This window comes from Lissotriton helveticus, chromosome 1_1 (genome assembly GCF_964261635.1).
Source record: "Lissotriton helveticus chromosome 1_1, aLisHel1.1, whole genome shotgun sequence".
Taxonomy (NCBI): domain Eukaryota; kingdom Metazoa; phylum Chordata; class Amphibia; order Caudata; family Salamandridae; genus Lissotriton; species Lissotriton helveticus.
Genome location: NC_136057.1, coordinates 1,948,096,202 through 1,948,116,807, shown reverse-complemented (window position 1 = coordinate 1,948,116,807; position 20,606 = coordinate 1,948,096,202). Strand labels below are relative to the sequence as shown.

At 44.4% G+C, this 20,606-nt stretch overlaps 1 protein-coding gene across 4 annotated transcripts in view; it reads left to right on the top strand.

Annotated features, from left to right (window-relative positions):
- LOC144755198 (coagulation factor XIII B chain-like) overlaps positions 1 to 20,606 on the top strand; it is a 603,405-nt gene that overhangs the window by 261,375 nt on the left and 321,424 nt on the right. The gene's annotated exons all lie outside the window — the stretch shown is intronic.

Genomic DNA, 20,606 nt, shown 5'->3' with positions numbered 1-20,606 from the left:
TATAGCATTGCAATGTGCGCTGCCGCAGCATCAATAAAAGTGAGGTTCCAGGGTCATAGGGGCCTTGTAATAAGTCCCTAAGTGCTTTAGCCTATTTTATGCCAAAATCCCCAAAATCCTAGTTTAAAAAATGTATCTTGCAGAAAGTAAGTGATCATGCATTCAGCCTTTGTATGCTTGGATGTAGATTTTTCAAAACGAGCAAAGCTTGTTCTTTATGAATATATTTGTGTAATGATAAGTCTCAAACGTTGTAAAGTGCATGTTGGTAAATATTGTGTATTCAACCTGGGTGGAGAATTACACCTGTATGAATAGTTTAACCTATTTCACCACATGTTTTAGCAAGCCACAACCCATCAGGATTAATTTAATTGGTATTTCTTAACACGCTAGTAGTAGAGATCCCATAGAAAGATTCCAAATGTGTGATCATATAAAACCTATAAAATACTCCTTAGTCTGTCATTGTCCTCCTTGACATCAAGCAACCCCATTGTAAATCCCTGGTCCACAAAGGTCCAACAATGGGTCCAATCCATTTCCAATCTTCGCATTGAATTCCCCCATACTGACTAGGGAAAATGATTCTTTCATGCTGGGCTAATTCAAGTCAGATAACACTTTCAAGTACAAGTCAAGTTAAGTCAAAGAGCTTTATTTGATATGTATAAAACAACCATACACGTGTACATAAATAAGAACTGATTGCATTACACATGAATAATATCAGATAGTAAAAGACAAAACAGATAGCGCTAGATATACAGCCTGGGGCCAAAGTTAATCTAAAAACACATAAAGTATTATTTTTTTTAAAAATCCGTACAGTTTCTTAAAATCAAGGGGTCAACACTAAGGGGCCGATTCCGATTTCAGTCGGAAGGGCTCCGAATCGGGTTCGGGATTAGCGGGTCGGATTCGGAGGCTGAATTTCCGTCCAGTACGTACACGGTCCGGACGGCGAAGTACGATGCAAACATGCGCGAAATCTCCGTCTGAATCGTTTCCGGGTCAAACCGATCCGTACGTCCCGGTCGTAAGCTAACCGTGGCACGCAATGGAGGCGAATCCCGACCGAGCCAGTACGATGCTCGATTCGGAGCTTCCGGCTCACAATAGCTCCCGGTGCTGTTACCCGCAGCCTTACGGCTCGGGCACAGGGGGAGACCCATGGGTCTCCCCAACACAGGCATGTACGGTGCGGATGGCACTGATGCGTACCCACTGTAGGGGACGCACTTGTCCGGAACGTACCCATTCAGTTATTGGGAGTCCATGTACGCGTTGTACGACCGGCTCCCATTGACTTCAATGGGAGTCCGACCGAAATGAGTCCGACTGCATACGGCCCCATCATACTCGCTCGGACGGACTGCAGGAGTCTGGATCGGTCAGAAAACACCCCGGATCCAGCTCGGTCGGAGGGATTTCTGACCCAGATCGGAATCGGCCCCTAAGTCGGTACAACAATACTTTTGCTTGTATTAAATGCGTTTATAATAACAAGTGCCACATTAAGACAAACCCTGGCATTGCTTAGCTCGGATTAGTATTTTACTGCAGCAAGATACGATCCATTGCCATACGCAAGCAAAAGTGGTTTTAAATAATAACTTCTAAAACCAGAATAAAAGCCACAGAACAACATAGAGTGCACAGTGCTCTGCTTACTCTGCCCGTCACATGGGCAAGGAATCGTGTCCAAAGGACAGTTTTCCATGTTAGGAAAGGCAACTAAATGGTGGACAATTCTTAATCTAAATCTAGCAAGAACAAAACTGTGCATGAGATTGGGAATTTAAGTTAAATAATCTTAGCAGCCAGCTGTTGTAGTAAGTGTTAGGTAAAACTTTACAGTTGGTTTCCTGCTTTCGCAGGCAAGCCAAACTTCCCTCCTATGTTTCATAAAAGTGTCTCTGATAGACAGCTTACTGAGTGATATTACTTGTAGGGGGTTAGTCCGGACTGACATCTTAAACAATTTACTGTACAAAGAATTAATAAACTCAACCAAGGGAGCGTCATGACATTATCCAAAGTAAAACAGTCTAAAATTATTGATTTTGGGAAACTTGTTTCTTCTTTGGACCATATAGAGTGCCAGAGCAATAAGGGGCGAGATGCAACTACATCTGTGAGGTACTGAAGCCCTACTAAACTGTGAGTGGTCTAAAGCCAAAGTGGGCAGACTGAGAAGGCTTTTGAGGAAACCATTTTCCTCCGTCTGCAACACTTTTCTATAATGGTAACCCCACACACCAGCCCCATATGATGCAATGAATAAAACCCATGCCCTATAGATTGCTGTCATCTCCTTGACCGGCCTAGAGCCCAGCTTGTCTGAAAATCTAAAAAAAACATGGGTGCTTCTGTCCATTTTGCCCCTGACATTCATAATTTCATGTGTCCATGAACCGTTACGTGAAAAAGTAATTCCCAGGTAGCAAAAGGTATCTACAGAAGTTACTGGCAAAAAAAAAAGGTCTACGTCGTTTAGCACTTGGCCAACAGACCATTGTATAGGTTTTGCTTTTGTGAATAATCAATTTCCTAGCAGCAATAAAATCCCCAAAGGTATCCATTAAAGATTGCAGCCCCACTGTAGTCCTGGCCAACAGGACAGCATCATCTGCATACAAAAGTACCGATGTGGGGCGTCCAGCCACTTGGGGGGCCTGGACATGCACTGTTTGTAAGGTCTGGTCCACCCCATTATTAAACAAAGAAAATTACAGACGGGCTAGTACACATCCTTCCCGAATCTCACATTTGACTGCACTTTCAAATACAAAGAAGATACCCTACTGAAACTATGACTATTCTATTTAATTAGAAGAATCTGAGATCCATTAAAAAAACAAGCAAAAACAGCAGAGCCAAAACAATTGAGGAATCTTCAGAAAGGCATGTTATCATAGAAGAGAAAACTACAGTAATCTATATACCAAACCACCAGATGACATAAGACTGGTGCCCATGTAGCTGTAGTAGTACATAAGTCATGGTTTCTTTGAGGTACAATGATGTTAAAAATTGCTATAAAAAATGTCCCACCCTGAATCCTGAAACCGACAACATACACAAGTAAAAAAAAAATAAAGCCCTATTTTTTCCTGCACTAAATATCGTGCCTCCTAAATCACAATAACCACTCCGATGAGGTATGTTTCCAAAATTGCCCGGCATCACACAGTCGCATCCATCAGTGACAGAGGCTCAAACCTGTTCTATAATGAAATAGCTTCCTTATTTCAGGCATGTTGGATCTTATTGAGGGTAGGGCAAGAGTCTGGGGCATGGTATATTCTGAAAGAACAGGTAATTTGTTAATAACTTGCTTATTAAGAGCTCCCTCTGACCCAACACCACTTCACAGGTAGAGATAATTTTCATTTCCCCTTGAACACAATTTGGCAAATCACATGCAGCATTAGACTGTAAAAAAACAAAATTATTGTGATTAATAACTATGCTATTTGAGAAATTTAGCGGATAAGTGCCCAGTGAATGCAGCTCTGCATCAAGTAGGAATTAAGCTTAATGACAATGCAATTGCCTGCTAGACATTCCTTGCGGTTGCTTACCCTGAGGGCCATCAGTACATTAGCATAAGTGACATCATCTCATGTATTTTTTTGACCCAATGCACTAACGTAGCTATGATATTATTCATGTCTTCAGAGGAGAGGGATATTGAGGAGAGAGATCAGAAGGATATCAGAGCTAGAAAAGGGGCGTTGGGAGTCAAGACCTTCAAGGAGGTCCAATATTTACTCTTTGAAGAAGAAAAAGCATGCTCTTTGGGGATAAAGGACGAGATTTCTTTTCAGCACAACTTGTATATGATTGAGGTTGGTTTCAGGGAGAGTACGTCAGATTCCATTAAAATGAATAATGGTGTTATAGTCCGAGAGTAAAAAACTTGCTCCATCATGAGGCCTGATTTTCAAGTAGTCTTTGGTGCACCAAGCGGTGAGGAGGCGAGGAGCGGAGCGGAGCAGCGGGAGGGGCCTCGGGCTTCGGACCATCAAATCCAGCAATTCCTGCAACTTGAAAAGGCTCTCGAGAACCCCCCAGGGCTGCCCAGGTCCTAAAAGTGAGTGGACCGCTCTGGGAACCGCCCTGGAAGACACCCTGCTCCTGAGATCCTGGTTCCCTGCCGGTGAGTGCGGTGCACAGCTGAAACCATTGACAGAAGGCAGCCGCTGGGTGTGGTACGAGGGTATCTCGGAGGTAGTCTTTGACCTTCAATTCCCTCAGGTCCTCACTCTCCTAAGCATTGGAAGCTGCCTCTCATGTCATTGTATTGCAGCGTATAGTGGCACCTCAGCTGCTTTAATTACATGCCGCTCCAGGCTGCAACAAACACCAAATAAGCCAAAAAAAGATATAAGCCCCCCAAAAAACGCTAACTAAGAGCTGGTGAAGGAACCCTAAAGAATCCAAGCAAGGCAAGTTTTGGAGAGGAGAAATCATCAGGCACAGTTCCAGGAATAGCTCCAGTCCTTCGCCGCGGATCCCAGGTACCACCTCTGGCTGCAGTGATATACCAAATCAACAAGGCAAACTAAGCAGCCAGACGATAAATGAGGTACAAATGGGGGTGGTGATGGACGGAGCATCTGAACCAATCAAACACTCACACCCAGTCAAAAGATCTGGGTTTGATCCATCACCGTTCTTTAGCCCACCCAGACCTAGGTGGAATGCTTCTGCGGGGGACCTGGGCTCACTCTCTGCGGTACGGATGCTACATCACCGCACTCAATGTGCCCTCATTTATCGTCTATACAAAAGGGGATGATGGACGGAGCGTTTGAGCAAATCAAATCCATCACCATTCTTTAGCCCACTCAAATCAGTCTTACCCTGTGCCTCATGGGAACAGTCCAGCCCGAACTGCCAAGCCATGCCTTCCCTGGACCGGAAACAAGCTTCCGAACACCGGTTTCGGATTCATAATCCTCATCAGCCAGGCTATCTGGAATCCAGTGGCCAAGTGAGCAAGGGACTCACGTCTGAGCATACCCTGCCACACTTAGGGCGAACAAAGCGATACAAAAGGGGATGATGGACAGAGCGTTTGAGCAAATCAAACACTCACCCCCAGTCAACTGATCTGGGTTTAATCCATCACCATTCTTTAGCCCACTCAGCCACCCCAGTTCAGACATGGCCATATGCAAATCAGTCTGACCATGTGCCTCATGGGAACAGACCAGCCCGAACTGCCAAGCCATGTCTTCCCTGGACCGGAAACAAGCATCCTGGGACCGATTTCGGATTCATAATGAGGCACAGGGACAGTTTGGCAGGGTATGCTCAGACGTGAGTCCCTTGCTTACTTGGCCACTGGATTCAAGATAGCCTGGCTGATGAGGATTATGAATCCGAAACCGGTCCCAGGATGCTTGTTTCCTGTCCAGGGAAGACATGGCTTGGCAGTTTGGGCTGGACTGTTTCCATGAGGCACAGGGTCAGACTGATTTGCATATGGCCATGTCTGAACTGGGGTGGCTGAGTGGGCTAAAGAATGGTGATGGATTAAACCCAGATTAGTTGACTGGGGGTGAGTGCTTGATTTGCTCAAATGCTCCGTCCATCATCCTCTTTTGTATCGCTTTGTTCACCCTAAGTGTGGCAGGGTATGCTCAGACGTGAGTCCCTTGCTCACTTGGCCACTGGATTCAAGATAGCCTGGCTGATGAGGATTATGAATCCGAAACCGGTCCCAGGATGCTTGTTTCCGGTCCAGGGAAGACATGGCTTGGCAGTTCGGGCTGGACTGTTCCCATGAGGCACAGGGTCAGACTGATTTGCATATGGCCATGTCTGAACTGGGGTGGCTGAGTGGGCTAAAGAATGGTGATGGATTAAACCCAGATCAGTTGACTGGGGGTGAGTGTTTGATTTGCTCAAACGCTCCGTCCATCATCCCCTTTTGTATCGCTTTGTTCACCCTAAGTGTGGCAGGGTATGCTCAGACGTGAGTCCCTTGCTCATTTGGGCACTGGATTCAAGATAACCTGGCTGATGAGGATTATGAATCCGAAACCGGTCCCAGGATGCTTGTTTCCGGTTCAGGGAAGACATGGCTTGGCAGTTCGGGCTGGACTGTTCCCATGAGGCACAGGGTCAGACTGATTTGAGTGGGCTAAAGAATGGTGATGGATTTGATTTGCTCAAACGCTCCGTCCATCATCCCCTTTTGTATAGACGATAAATGAGGGCACATTGAGTGCGGGGATGTAGCATCCGTACCGCAGAGAGTGAGCCCAGGTCCCCCGCAGAAGCATTCCACCTAGGTCTGGGTGCGGCTTGCGGGCTGGCACGGTGAGTTTCCCACTCGAGGGCCCCCCACTGCCCTGCCACGGCCCTGTCTGCTCACCCCTTGCACAACCAACTATGCTGTGAGTGCAAAACAAGTTGAAATAGTCAAAATAGTTGACCGAACGCTCAGCCAATCGCACAAGACCCCGCAGCTCACAGGTGAAACATGAGGTCGGGGAGAGAAAGGCAACTAACCACTACAGCGCCAGCCAGAAGGAAAGGAAATAGAAAATATTACGAGCCAAGTGACCCAAACAAAGAGCACGAAAACGAGCAGGGAGGAGCCCGTGACACATTGGACCACCAAGCGTTGGTCGAGATAGACTCTGCCACCCCAAGCTGAGTGGTAACTAAGGGCTATCAACCAAAGATCCACACAAAATTCTCATTTATGAAGGATGCAGGGTCAGTTTTGAGCTCTTCCATCAGAGAACTTAGGGGTCTTCTCACTCACATGGATCCCAAGGAGATAGATAATACAAACAGAAGCGACATCTGTGATCGCACCATTAGTAAGCAAAGGAGGCTCTGACAGTGAAACAAAAGGTAAAGAGGAGGGAGCTGCTAGGAGCAGCAGTGTAGAGGCAGAACAAAGGTGCAGTACAGGAGGCGGCAATCAGGCAGAGGACATCATAAACATACTTACACAAGCAGGAAATGAACCCACTAGTCTGCCTTTAGACAATCCTGATTCCAAAGGAGTAACCCCTTGAATCAAGTGGGATCTTCCTCTTGAACCAAAGATCAAAATCCTGCCCAGCCTGATTCCAATTCTAGACCTGCCTCCGGTAAGTACGCCACCTATACTCCAAATAGGGGGCAATTCACCCAGCTCGCAGAACATCTCTGACCCGCAAGCCCAAATACAGTCCCACATTCTGGAAAAACACGACCCAGACGGGAAGGGAGAAGGATCTATAACCATTAATAGCGGCCTGGTCACAAGTACTATAGAACCCCAGGCAGCAAATCAGCATGACCAAACTGACTATGGCAGAGGGGACAGAGAAAGCACCGGTGGAATTTGCAAAAATAGAGGGGGCAGAGAACGAATTAACGGAAACTATTAAGTTGAAAAATACATCATACCTCACTACAGAAGAGTGGGAAAGGATGGTAGCATCATACTCCCTGGTCATATCCCCGGAGGACAGCAGCAAGCCTAAGCAAAATAGGGTGGCAGAGGTGAAACTAACGGAAGAATAACATCTCTGGTCCTCCTTAATAAATACTTTACAACTCTCAATAAAAGCCCTGCAGTATCATTCAGCTAAAATGGATGTCCAACAATCTCTACTAAACTTTCTGGCAATACATGTGTCGAACATTGACAAAAAGCTATCGGACATGAGCAGCATGATCAAGAGGGTCCAAGCGGAAACAAAAATAATTCAGCAGAGCTGTACTTACCATAGAATTGTGGACAAACTCACAACTATTCCATCATTACTGTGAGACCTTTTGATCAGCCTGAACAAGGTAACTAGTAATGCAAGCAATGGACACCATCTTGGCCAAGGTGAAGACTCGATAGTGTTAAATCCCAGCACCACAGGGGGAAACAAGCAGGAGAGTCCAAAACAAGAAACCCCCAATATACCTGCCAATGGCAAATGGATAACAGACACAAAGATCACTAGGGAGTAACAGTAAGCAACTCGATTCTATAAGTGAAATTATCCATGCCACAACAGATGAACAGTACATCACTGAAGGCAAAGACATGTCAGTCTCAACCTCAAGCAGCATGGGGGCAAGGATGCAGCAGAGACAGAATCCAAAAACCTTAAACAAGGACTCTGAAGCAAAGGATCCCTGGACCAAAATCCTTCAGGGAATAGCAGGAATGTATCAAAGCACACCAACAAAAAGATCTATGCTGCTGCTGTAGGAGGAGGCCAGAAGCTGACTAGCAGAAAACAGCACGATGGAAGGAGTGACTTGCAGCTTGGTAATGTCCTGCTACAGCCGCCAGTGAGTAAAGAAATTCTAGAAAAAACAATGCTGGAAGCAGAGGTGGAAAGGGAGTATAAAGATCACCAATGTAAGGGAAAACTTCAAAGCAGGAACATCAACTCCAAGGGAGAAGAAACACACAAGGCAACTCGGATACCATCAACATCATTGACCATGGAATCTCCCTCTACTCAGAAGGGCCAAAATAGCGATGGAGGCAATAGGCTCAGAGGAAAGATTGGGAGCAACTCCAAAAGCAAACAACCACACTAGCCCAACAAAGGGGACTGAAACCAGCAGCACCAGAGCCTGCCCAAATGAACAGCAAGCGGAAGCATTGCCAACCAGAACAGAGAGAGTTTTCCGATCCAGGAACAACTGCCCGCTGCAGAAAATAAGGCAAGGAGTAGTAACCGGGAGGATCCTAACAATCGCACCATTCTGCTCATCCCAGAGTATACATCAAGAGGCCGGGGATACATTCTCAATCGAGGCAACATACTACAACTGTTATCATTCATCAGTAATCTGACAGACATAAACACAAGCGAATTAGAATATGTTGAGTTCAAAGGCTTTAAACATCTGGCTGATCAGGAGGTAACCAAGACAACCTGGGCTTCTCAGGAAATAGCTCAGAGAATCTTGAAGGAGGAAAGTCGATTTAACACCTGGAGGATCCGACTAAAACTCATCAACAAATTGGATACCTGAGCCTCTGTTTAAAACACAAGAAGAGCAGGAAGGAGATAGGCCCCCAAATATGCTAACAGCAGGAAAGACCCCATCGGTCCTCAAAGGGGCCCGAAGTACCTCCATCCTGCAGACGGAAATCAAAGCCTGGAACCCCAGGCAAATATGGAAAAATACGTCCAAATGACTGGACTTGGATAGCAAAGACAATTAATACAAGCAACAAGAAAACCTGACAAGGCTTGCAACAAAACACCTCATTAAAACACCATCTAAAACTGTGTTCCCGGAATATAAATGGCCTAGGAAACAAAATCAATGATACACAACTATTACTGTATTTCCCAAAATGTGGTCTTATAGCTCTCCAAGAGATCTGGGTGGACCAACCGCATCAACTACAGGGTTTTAAAGCATACCACCTACCGGCGGTCAGAAATGCCAAATTTGGTCATTTAAAAGGCGAACAACTGATCTACACTTCAATAAGGAGCATAAATGCAATAAAGAAATTGGACACTAAACAGTCAACAAACAACGGTATAAAGTTTATTGAATTGGACCTATGAGGCAATAAACCTAATAACAAATAATACTATTAAACATATACAGCCATCCTTGGGAGAAAAAAGCAGGGATGAAACTCTTGGTTTCAGAACCACCAAGGATAATATCAGGAGGTAACCCTGAATATCACCATAACAGGGGATTTCAACATGCACCTCTTGGGGCCCCTGATTAGGGACTCCTTATTGGAAGAGCAGTTTTCAACATGGGGAATCCCACACCAGGAAGAAAGTAAATGGGGTAAACAATCTAGGCAAGCAATGGAATTTTTAAAGGATCTTGGACACCTGAACCTGGTGGCACTAAATAGTGGTTTCCCAAAGACTGCCCGCCGGCAGCAACTTTTCATAATGCATCAGTTAGTACTACAATAGACTATACATTTTCATCATTTCCGCTGGTCAGTAAAATCATTGATTTCCTAATAGGAACAATGGATGCTAGCGACCACTTACCTCAAGAGACAATGGTAAATATACAAGGTGTAATGCCAAACCTGCCAGTAGGGAACATGAGCGTGACTCTCACAGTCAAACAAAAAAGAATAAAATGCAATACCTGCAACCGGGAAGGCTTCGAAGCTGAGGCAAAAAAAACATTGGGAGGCGGGCAAAACTACAAAGATTGTATCTTAAGCCACTGAGAAACCTTCATCAACAACCTCGGGGAAGCCCACTCATAAAGAGAAAATACCCGTGTAAGAACTGAAGGACAATCACAAAGGAGGCCAATCCCTGAATCTTAATAATTTGACTACTGAGCAAACCTAGCCTAAGGCTTCTCAAGAGAGATATAAACAAATCACTGCGGCGGCCACATCACACGGGCCCGACGAGGCCATCCAAGAGGAATTAAGAAACTTAAAAATCACTAAAAAGAAACTCACCGTGCACATAAAAAGGGAGATGGAGAACAAGCTATGGGCCAAACTAATGCATGATGCAAAAACAAACAACAGTGCATGGTTTTGTGGCACAGGGAATAGTCTCCAGAATTCAAGAGCACCCTGTATTAATTCACATTTTACAGAAGCATGGGCTAACTACCTCTTGCATCATTTTAATACAGAGCCATCTGACACTTTGAACGAGCCACAAGGAGCTAGTAGTCGTATATTAGACCTGGCTACATTACCGGAGCCAGAACCCATAGGCTTTACGGACAACCAGATTGTGAAAAGGATAGGGAAAGGAAAGGCAGAGGGTGCTCTGGGTCCCAATGGCATTCCACCTAGAATATTGCACTTTACCACGTGATGCATTACATCACGTGCTATTACAACACGATCATTACAACAGCCGCGTTGTTAGTACGCAATGCATTTGCATCGCAAGCCTTTACAGTGACTTCCACTAGGGGGCGCGCTGGACTTATGAATAGTATTATTTACTATTCCTAATCCAGTTTGTGCAACAGTAGGGAAGGTGTTAGAATTAATTTCCAATACCTCAGCACCCCCTAGTGGAATTTGTTGTAAAAACTTGTGATGTAAATGCATCAAGTACTAACAACATGCTTGTTGTAACAACCTTGTTGTAAAGGTATTGCGGTGTAATGACTGCGTTGTAAAGGTTGTTTCCCTCCTACCTATCCTGTATAAGTAAGATCTGGAATATTGGCCAGCAGCATTATTGCCACTGTACAAACAGCTTTTAGAAGCAGCAATAATACCAGACTCGTGGAAGGGGTCAATTATATCTCCAATCCGCAAGAAAGGCAGTATAAACAAAGCAAAACACTAGAGGCTTGTTGCCTTATTAGACAACGATGCCAAATATTATGCTGGCCTCTTATTGGATGAACTCACTGATTGGGTCACCAAAAATGTAGCAATTCCAATTAACCAAACAGGCTTTTGTAAACCCACTCTAACAACAACAAATATCCTCGCCATATCTCTTCTAATAGACGCTGCCAAAACTGCTAGCCTTCCACTCTTCATCTGCTTCATTGATTATTCTTCTGCCTTCTATAACATCATTCGAAATAAATTATGGGACAAGCTATCGAAAAGAAAAAATTTATCTGCTTCACTGTCTCAGCTGATTCTACTCCATACTGACACATGGGCCCAAATTAAGCTGGGAGCCGGTAACTGTCTGTCGAGAAAAACTATGACGACCAAGGGCTTTAAATAAAGCTGCGTCTGAACTTTATTCAACCTCCTAATGTCAGATCTCACCCCGTTAGACAACTGTAACTCCCATGCTTCTAAATTGGGTGGCTTTAACCTCTCAGACCTACTTTACGCTGACAATATTGCCCTAATTAGTCGCACGAGGATTGGCCTACAACATCTGATTAATACAACATACAGTTACTCAGCTACAAATGGATTAAGAATAAACTTAGGGGCTGATTCCGATTCGGTAAACTAATCCATACGACAAATCAAATCCGTAGCAATTTCCATACGAATCGTACAATTCCGTCTGAATCACGTAGTACGATTGGTAGGAAAAATATACGTCCGAATCGTTGCAAACCGTACGAAAAGCAAGGGAAAATCCGTACGATACGGACCCTCAAAGTGAACCGTACGAATCGTAAACATGCTGTACGACCTAACAAGTACGATCCGGACCGGGGAATGAGAAGGCGATTCGTACGGAAAACGTGGGTATGAGCAATTCGTACGGAGAGCCACACAATCACATACGCACCGTACCCCTGCAATCATTGGGTGTATGCACCGTACCCCTACGCAATGTACCCCTACGCACCGTACCCCTATGCACCATACCCCTATGCACCGTACCTCTACGCACCGTACCCCTATGCACCATACCCCTAGGCACTATACCCCTGCAATCATGGGTTGTACGCACAGTACCCGGGGGGTCCGTTTGATACGTGGTTCGAGTTGAAATCTGCTTTTCTGTACGTTTTGAGCTCCCATAGACAAAAGAGTCATACGGAGTGTTGACGAGACGAATCGTACTTGCTGGGTCGGAAAATGCTGCTTCGATCCGTACGGACGTCGCGTAATGCGTGTTCTTAATGCGATTTGTATGGATTTTTAAGTCGTATGGTCTTTTGCACAATTCGTACGGAGATCTGCTTTGGGTCCTAATTGTACTTCATCGTACGTATGGGGACTTTTAAGGGTACGATTTGTGTGGGAAATATGCTCCGTATGGCTATTTGTAAGGGATTTTACCAAATCGGAATCGGCCCTTTAGAGTAAAACAAAGGTTATGGGAAAAAACGCGAGGCAGTCCACACACAGATACTGCTGGCTACTAGGAGGATCCCCATTGGAAACAGTTGAAGAATACAAGTACCTGGGTGTAATAGTGGACAGTAAAGGCATGTTCCAGCAACAGAAAGCAGCAATAGTATGGAGAGGCATTGCAACTGCGGTAGTCCTAACAAACCTCAAACTCAAAATGGTGGTATTAAGCTTCACTCCTTTGCTACAGGTGATCTAAGCCAAACTCATTCCCACCATTACCTACGTAAGAGAATGCCTACGACTAGGTGATGTGCAGATTTTGGACAGCTCAGTAGCCAGGGTGATCAGCATTATATTTAATCTTCCCAATTATACATCTCTGGCATAATTAAGAATTGCATTCGGCCTACCGAACCAACAAACAGCACGGACGGGTGCCTATGTTAACTACTGGTACAAAATAAAGGGAATGGATCTGAAAACTCTGAACACTTACCTCTGGAATGAGCTGACATCCAAAAAAGACAGCGCAGCAACAACCTACCTACAAAACTCAATAGACTGCCTGGCTCTACAAAATCTCTGAGAGAGCACTAGATCCTATAATACATTAAAGAGCTGGTGAACAAAACAGGGACAAATTGTTTCATTAGCGGATAACAAAGAAAAGGGCACATCGTTGGTTTGTCCTACAGAGTTAAACCAGAGGCTCTCCTCAACCCTATTTAGGTGTCGGCTTCACACAGTCAACAAAGGAGAAATACCTCCAACTAAGGTTGGGCATTCTCCCATCACTGTTTCATCTGCCCTCGTGGAAATGCCTACAATCGACAAGCAACTGCGGACTATGCGGATATTCAAAAGAGTATATGATACACCTGCTATGCATATGCAGGAAATAGGAAAAGGAACAACGATGCATATTAAAAACTGTTTTGAAAAAAACAGAAATACGAACTTGCAGGCAAGCAGTTAAGGCATGCTTCCAAGGCGAGGATCTCCAACTAGCCTGCGCCTTGTCAAATTTATTTGATAAAGCAGCATTTATTTTTACAACCAACTTGCAGACAGTTGGTAGGGCCACCTTATCCAACTTGGCACCAGGGCGTAACAAAATCAGTACCTTCTTGTCTCAGCTGCCTAGAGCTATGCAGTGCCCGAATGCCTGCATTACCTGCAACTTCACAATGCAAAAATCTGAAACACTTTTAAAATATCCTCCCCTTTTTAACAGTTGCTTGTAAAACCTGAGACTTGTGAGTCGGTACAAGTTCCCATGTAAATAAGGGCTCCAAATTTGAAAAACTCAGCAATCATTGTTTTACCAAAGCATATTTTAAAATATTGTCTTATCATATCATATATTTTGATATATTGTTTTATAGTTACAATGGTTTTTAATAGTCACAAAATAAAAGTTGATTGATTGATTGATTGATTGATTGCTCCATCATGATAAATATATGATCAAATTTAAGTGCAAGTCATCCAAGTGAGGTAAAATAATTGCCTCAGAGGATAAATAATGAGCATAAGTCTGTTATGACATTAAGTAATTATCTTTAGAGAGATTGCCATCCCTAGAATGAATATGAAGAGTAGATTGGGAATAATTCTGATGTATTAGGAGGGGCGGAATGGAGGGGTCGGGTAGAAAGTTTCAGACACTCAAGGGCTTAAGGGCTAATCCAGCCCAGTTTCATGAGAAGTATCCACGGAAAAAAGGGGGCCCACAAGGAATTGAATTGGTTGAGGTAAAAATAGGAGTATGGTTAGTACAGGGAGGATAGGACATTAAAAGGGATGACTAGTATAAGCCTCAATAGTATAGTACAACTGAGAACACATGTTTGAGGGTAAGGAGGAAAAGGGCATCAGGGGAGTTTATGACAGAGGAGAAGAGAGGGTTTGGAGGAAGCATTCAAGAATAGGGGAAAAGATGAGGCGAGGCCATAGAGGAATGGATGGGAATGAAGAGTAGTGTAGACAAGGGAAGCATTGATAAGGCCTTGTCTAGAAGTGTGAACATTTTCTGGCGGATGCATGGACACTAAAGGAGTTACCACTAGCAACCTGTGAGTCTTTAATGTTACATTTAAAAGGTGGTTCCACAAGCGGAGTTTCAATCCACATTCCTAATTACTTAGGGGCCTAATTTTGACCCAGTTTGCATTGTGGTACATGCGTGATGCAAACCGTAAGCGAGATTTATGAAGCCACACAAGGCCACTTTGCGTGGTTCTGAGTAGCTCAATTAATCTGCAGTACAGCAACACAGCGCAAATCACAGTGTTGCCTTACTCTACCCTGGAACAGCGTTCCACAAGGTTTGCCTGAGTGTTACCATGCAACTCCCATGGGTTTTACACATATCCAGATTTACCAGAACTGGTTGACCTGAGAATGTGCCAAAAAGATACACCTATCCAGGGGAGGCATAAAGAGGAGAAATGTCTTTATTTCTCCTCTTTACTTTCTCTTTCTCTGTGTGCTGCATTCTGCAGCACACATAGATAGAGGATTATGCCTCTCAGGATTATTTTTGTGCAGGAAAGGGCACAAATCCTGTATGCAGCGGAAGCACCCTTGCATTGGCACTAGGCTGCCAAAAGGGCACACGCAAGGGTAAAAGGAAGGAGTGTGCAGTATTGCCTTAAAAACAGTGCATTCCTGCCCTTTCCCTGTCATGCAGTGCAGCGCAGCAAGGTGACTTGCTGTGCTGCACTACGTGACAATTTCTTAAATATAACCCATAGTGTTAGTGTGTAAATAGACATAACCTTTGAGGTGATTGAAATGAATACACGTGATACGTGGTTGACTATAACTTCAGTGCTGCAAAGCCCTGAGAAAAAGGCACCGTAGAGGACCTAAGAAAGAGCACCTTAGCAGGGTGGAGGGCAGTGAGGAAGATAACCATGAAGAATGAAAGGCGCTTTTCTGCCAAATGCCATGGGCATCAATTCATTAAAATGCCAGCCGTATTTGAAATTACATTCCACGGATCACTGACATAACATGATGTACAAAATATTTATGTAAAATATATCAATTAAAAATATACACTACAAAAATATCGACTCCTGTACATAAAAGGGTAAGTACAAAAATATTGAATAAAAAATATCGATGTAAAAATATTGATTTATATATATATATATATATATATATATATATATATATATATATATATACAATATATTAAATATTAATATTAATTTTAACAAAAAAAATTAAATTTTATATACATGTTTACAATATATAACAAATAAACTTAATTAAAAAAATAAACACTCAAACATAATAATGTATACAAATATTTACTTTAAAATAATTCAAGTCAAAGATAGCTTCACTCGATTGCAGGTATCTTAAAAGCATTAACATTCATACAATCATCAATAAAAATACGAGTTATCAAGTAAGCGACAGTTAAAAATATGCAAATCCATAAACACAATAGATTCTCATTTCCAAAGGACGGTAAGGACAACCATTGCAGATAAAACACTTGATACAACAATAACATTAATTCAGTTCCAACTTGAATGCTTGATATTATATAAAGTGACAGGGCAATATAAATAAGCAAACCAATTGAGCTATTAATTGGGATGTCCCACGTAAGAATTTAAACCTTACTTTCCAAACATGACCAAGGTACTTGGCCATGCCACAGGCAAAGAGGGTACTTGCATTCGACTTCAGAATGCGCAAAGCAACGCTATGTTCCTGGGTGCCCAATTGGCTGCAGATGGGTTTAAGCCATCATGTTCTTGCCCTCTTATAGGTGGAGCAAGCAAACATAAGGTGGGTCGCACTCTCAGTCGGTGCCTTACAGCAGGGACAGTCCGCTGTCGTCTGGTATGGGGCGTTCCACTTTACAGTTAGCTCTCGTACCAGGAGTGAACCTACCCTAAACTGTATGTAAAGTGCCCTATCACGTGGCATCTGGATAAAATCTAAATACGGTTCTAAAAATATGCGCTGCTTGTAGAGGTAAAATTCTTCTGTAAGCCTTCCCAATCTCAAATTGCTAAGCTCTTGGGCATCAACCCGTGCCCACTATCACCTTTTGATCTCAGCCTTACTAGGTGGGGTTTGGGTATCCCACGCCTCCTTGAGAACAAGCGTAAGAATTATTGTCTTGACGTTAAGCAACCAACAAATTCTTTGGTTGCCATCTAAGACCATCAATTCTGTGAGCGCAGAGGCGTAGCTGGCAAGCTCAGGAGTCCATCGCTGGTGGGCTCAGAATAACAAGGGCCGCAGCCTGGCTATGTCTCTAAAAGACCGCCTGCCCATATCGCTCATCAGGGGTTTCAGTGGTACATTGCAGGGGAGCGTCACTAGATCTCTTAGGAATTTATGTTCAGATCTGCTAATTCCATCTACATTGTCGAAGCCCCTGAGTTCAGCACCATAGAGGGCTGAACTAACTTCTTTAGCTGTGTAGATTGTAAGAGCAGGAGCCACAGGTCTGCTCTGCGAGGAGCGATGTTCCCTAATTAGGGCTCCTGCCGCACGTTTGTAGCTCAAAAGCATTTTGTCGATGTGGTGTCTCCAATGCATTTTCTCAGAGAGCCAAATGCCTAGATAATCAAACGTCGCAACTCGTTCTAAGTGGGTTCCATCTGAACTAAAATTACCTCTATATGGCCTGTAGGGGTTGAACACCATGAGCTTGGTTTTGAAGGTGTTGACAATCTGCCCCCTAGACTCACGAAAAAGATTAAATCTGTCTAGGAGTTTTTGGAGCCCAACCGGAGTCTTAGATATAAGGAGTGTGTCAACTGCGAAGAGCAGGGTAGGAACCCTGTCTCCTGCCAGGGCAGGGGCATCAGATGGAAATTCTTGGGGGAAGCTAACTACCCCACTCATATATTGGGAGAACAGGGTGGGCGCCATGACACAACCCTGGTGTACTCCTCTGTTTACAGGGATCCTATCTGTCTTCTGTTCTTGGGACCCCCACCTAACTTGGGCATAATTGCCCTCATGAAGACGAATCAGCAGATTCAGAACCATTGGTGGGGTCCCCATATTATCTAGTAGATGCCAGAACCGCTCATGGGGGATCAGGTCAAAGGCAGTCCTTAGGTCAATGAAGGCCAATTACAACAACCTTCTAGTAGATTAAAAGCAACCTAAATGCTTGATCCACCGTCCGTGTACAGGGCCTGAATCCCGCTTGGTACTGAGAGAGAATATTCTCATCATCCACCCAATGATGAATTCTCTGCAACAACACCCTGCCAACTACTTTCTGCAAAGCATCAATCAAGCTGATTGGTTGGTAGTTGGCAGGGACATCCCTTGGGCCTTTTTTAAAAATGGGTACCACATCTGCACCTTTCCATGAGTCAGGTACTGCACTACCTTTTGCAATAGAGTTAATTAAAAGCATAATATAATCTGCCCATTTGGGGGGATCAGCAAGAAAAAGATCTCCCGGGAGGTCATCTTGTCCCGAGGCTTTTGCTGGAACTATTTTCTTTATGGCCACTGAGGTGAAACGGTCAGCACCATTCAAAATGGAACAGGCACTTAAATGGCAATTTGCTCCGCCTTGGGAAGTTGGATTAGTCCCAGAATAAGGTTTCCCGAAAAGGTTATAACAATCCTGGCTCGTAATATGATTAGGAATAATATCAGGGTCTTTATTACCTGACCGCCTAACCATGTTCCTAAAAAGGTTGGAATCCCTGGCTGCACTTGCAATCTTTAAGTTCTGCAAGTGAGTCTCATCTCATCCCACTCAACCTTTGCATGGTTAACAGCAGTTTTGTAATCCTTTCTAGCTTCTCTTATTAAGGAACAATTTCTGCATTTTATTGCTCAGATCAGTGCCTTTTTCTTCTGTCTACAATGCCCATTAAACCAAGTCTGGCGACTTTTACAACATGTACCTGATTTACCAGCATGGTCCGCTACAATCAAAAAATACCCCATCTGGGCTATCATTCTTTCATATAATTCTGGGATCTTTGACAAACCATCTGTTTCGCTAAGGGCCTCCCGCATTTTGAGGGTATTTTCACTTCGGGTATGCCTAATGTCAACCATTTGGGATTCTTCTATTCTATCCCAATTCTATGGGACCAATTCTTTTGTCATCATGAGCGCGCCTACACCCTGGTTTAGGGGAAGAGAAAAAGCCCTGGGGATTTCCATAATCAGACTTAATATATTATGATCACTATCAGTAGAAGGAATCACTTCCATATCTAATATGGTTCTCCAAAGTCTAACGTCAACTAATATGTAGTCAATTCGAGAGTGACAAGTCACTCTGTTATATGTGTTAGCCCCTTCAGCGTCAGAGGGAGTTCTAACATTTACAGCCCTTAATCCGATTTCTAAAGTGAGTGCACTAATCTGAACTGTTACTTGGAACCATTTCTTAATGGGAGGTATATTTAGCAATGGGACACCCCACTTAGGGGTCCATTAGGATGGTGGGCGGTTCGCCCCCGCCATGCCGGCGGTAGCCACCGCCGGCCTGGCATGGGCGATCTGCCCGCCATCCTTCCAGGAATGACCACCCGTCATATTATTATGGCTTGGGGGTCCGCGGCGGACGGAAAGACCGTCTGCTGCATTACTGCGACCGGGCCGGAAAAGGCTGCAATATGGTGGCGGTGTCTGTTTGACACCGCCAGCCATATTACAATGTGTGCTGGGGAATGCCTTTCTGTGACGGCATTGCTGCCACGGAAAGGCATGAGGAGTCTACATGCGGGGGCCCGTTGCAGGCCTCCAGGGACTCCGGGGAGCTTGGGGGTGCACATGGGGGGTACCTATGGTACCCCCCTGCATTTCAAAGAACAACATGGCAGACACCGAGCGGTGCCTGTCATGTTGTGCTTTTAAATGCACAACATGTATTTTTAGCATTGCGGCGGGTGGTGTTAAAAATACAGGATGCGCCGCCACTGTGGCGGGGGCATCCTAATTTTCCCACGGGACCCCCGCCCTTATGGCGGGCAGTCCCTTTCTACGATGGGATGGCAGACGTACAAAGTCCGCCCGTCATCCTAATGGGCCCCTTAGTATCATCTTCCTCTACCCCCAGCAAATCTTCAGAGCTTAATGGCTCGAAAGTGCAATTAAAATCCCCAGCGATCATAAAGTATGAATCTGATGGGCAGCTGGATAACTCCTGTTCCAGTGACAAGACAATATTTGATGCTTTACCCCCTGGTATCCCCCTTATGTAAACATTAAACAGCTCAAGGATTTCCCCTCCTCTTCTTCCCTTGACCGAGAGCCACATAATATCTGGGCTCGCACATTGGTGTTCAGTGATTTTGCAGCCCATATCAATCTTGGCCCAAATAATAAGACCTCCAGAGGGCCGCCCCCTCCCCATAGGAACGGCAGAAGTAAAAAAACAAGTATAACCAGACTTATATAGTGAACTAGGCTCCAAGGTTCTTGGAATATACAAATGTTATGTTCCTCAATCAACTAATTCCGATCAGGTAACATTTTGCTAAGGAGACCTGCCTCATTCCAAGAAAGGATTTTAAGCTGGGAAGCTGAAATTCCATTACATGGTGGAATTTGTTGGGCCAAGGGGAGTAGGACAGAAGGTGGAACAGAGGTGTTGGCAGCCCCCTGATCCCTCAAGCTGCAACCAGGATGGCCACTGTGACTGGTAAGTATTGACGAGTTTGGAAATTGTTCAGGAATGGTACATGGTTGGGTAATGTAAGGGGAGTTTTGGATGTTAGTGGTTAGTATGGATTCTAATTCCTGCCGAGGCTGGGAATCATGACATTGTCAATCAACTGCCTCGAGCAAGGACCCTCTTAATATGGGGAGTGGTATCACAAATCATAAGCCCTGGCTGCAGCAATTGTTGGGAAGCGCCTAATCT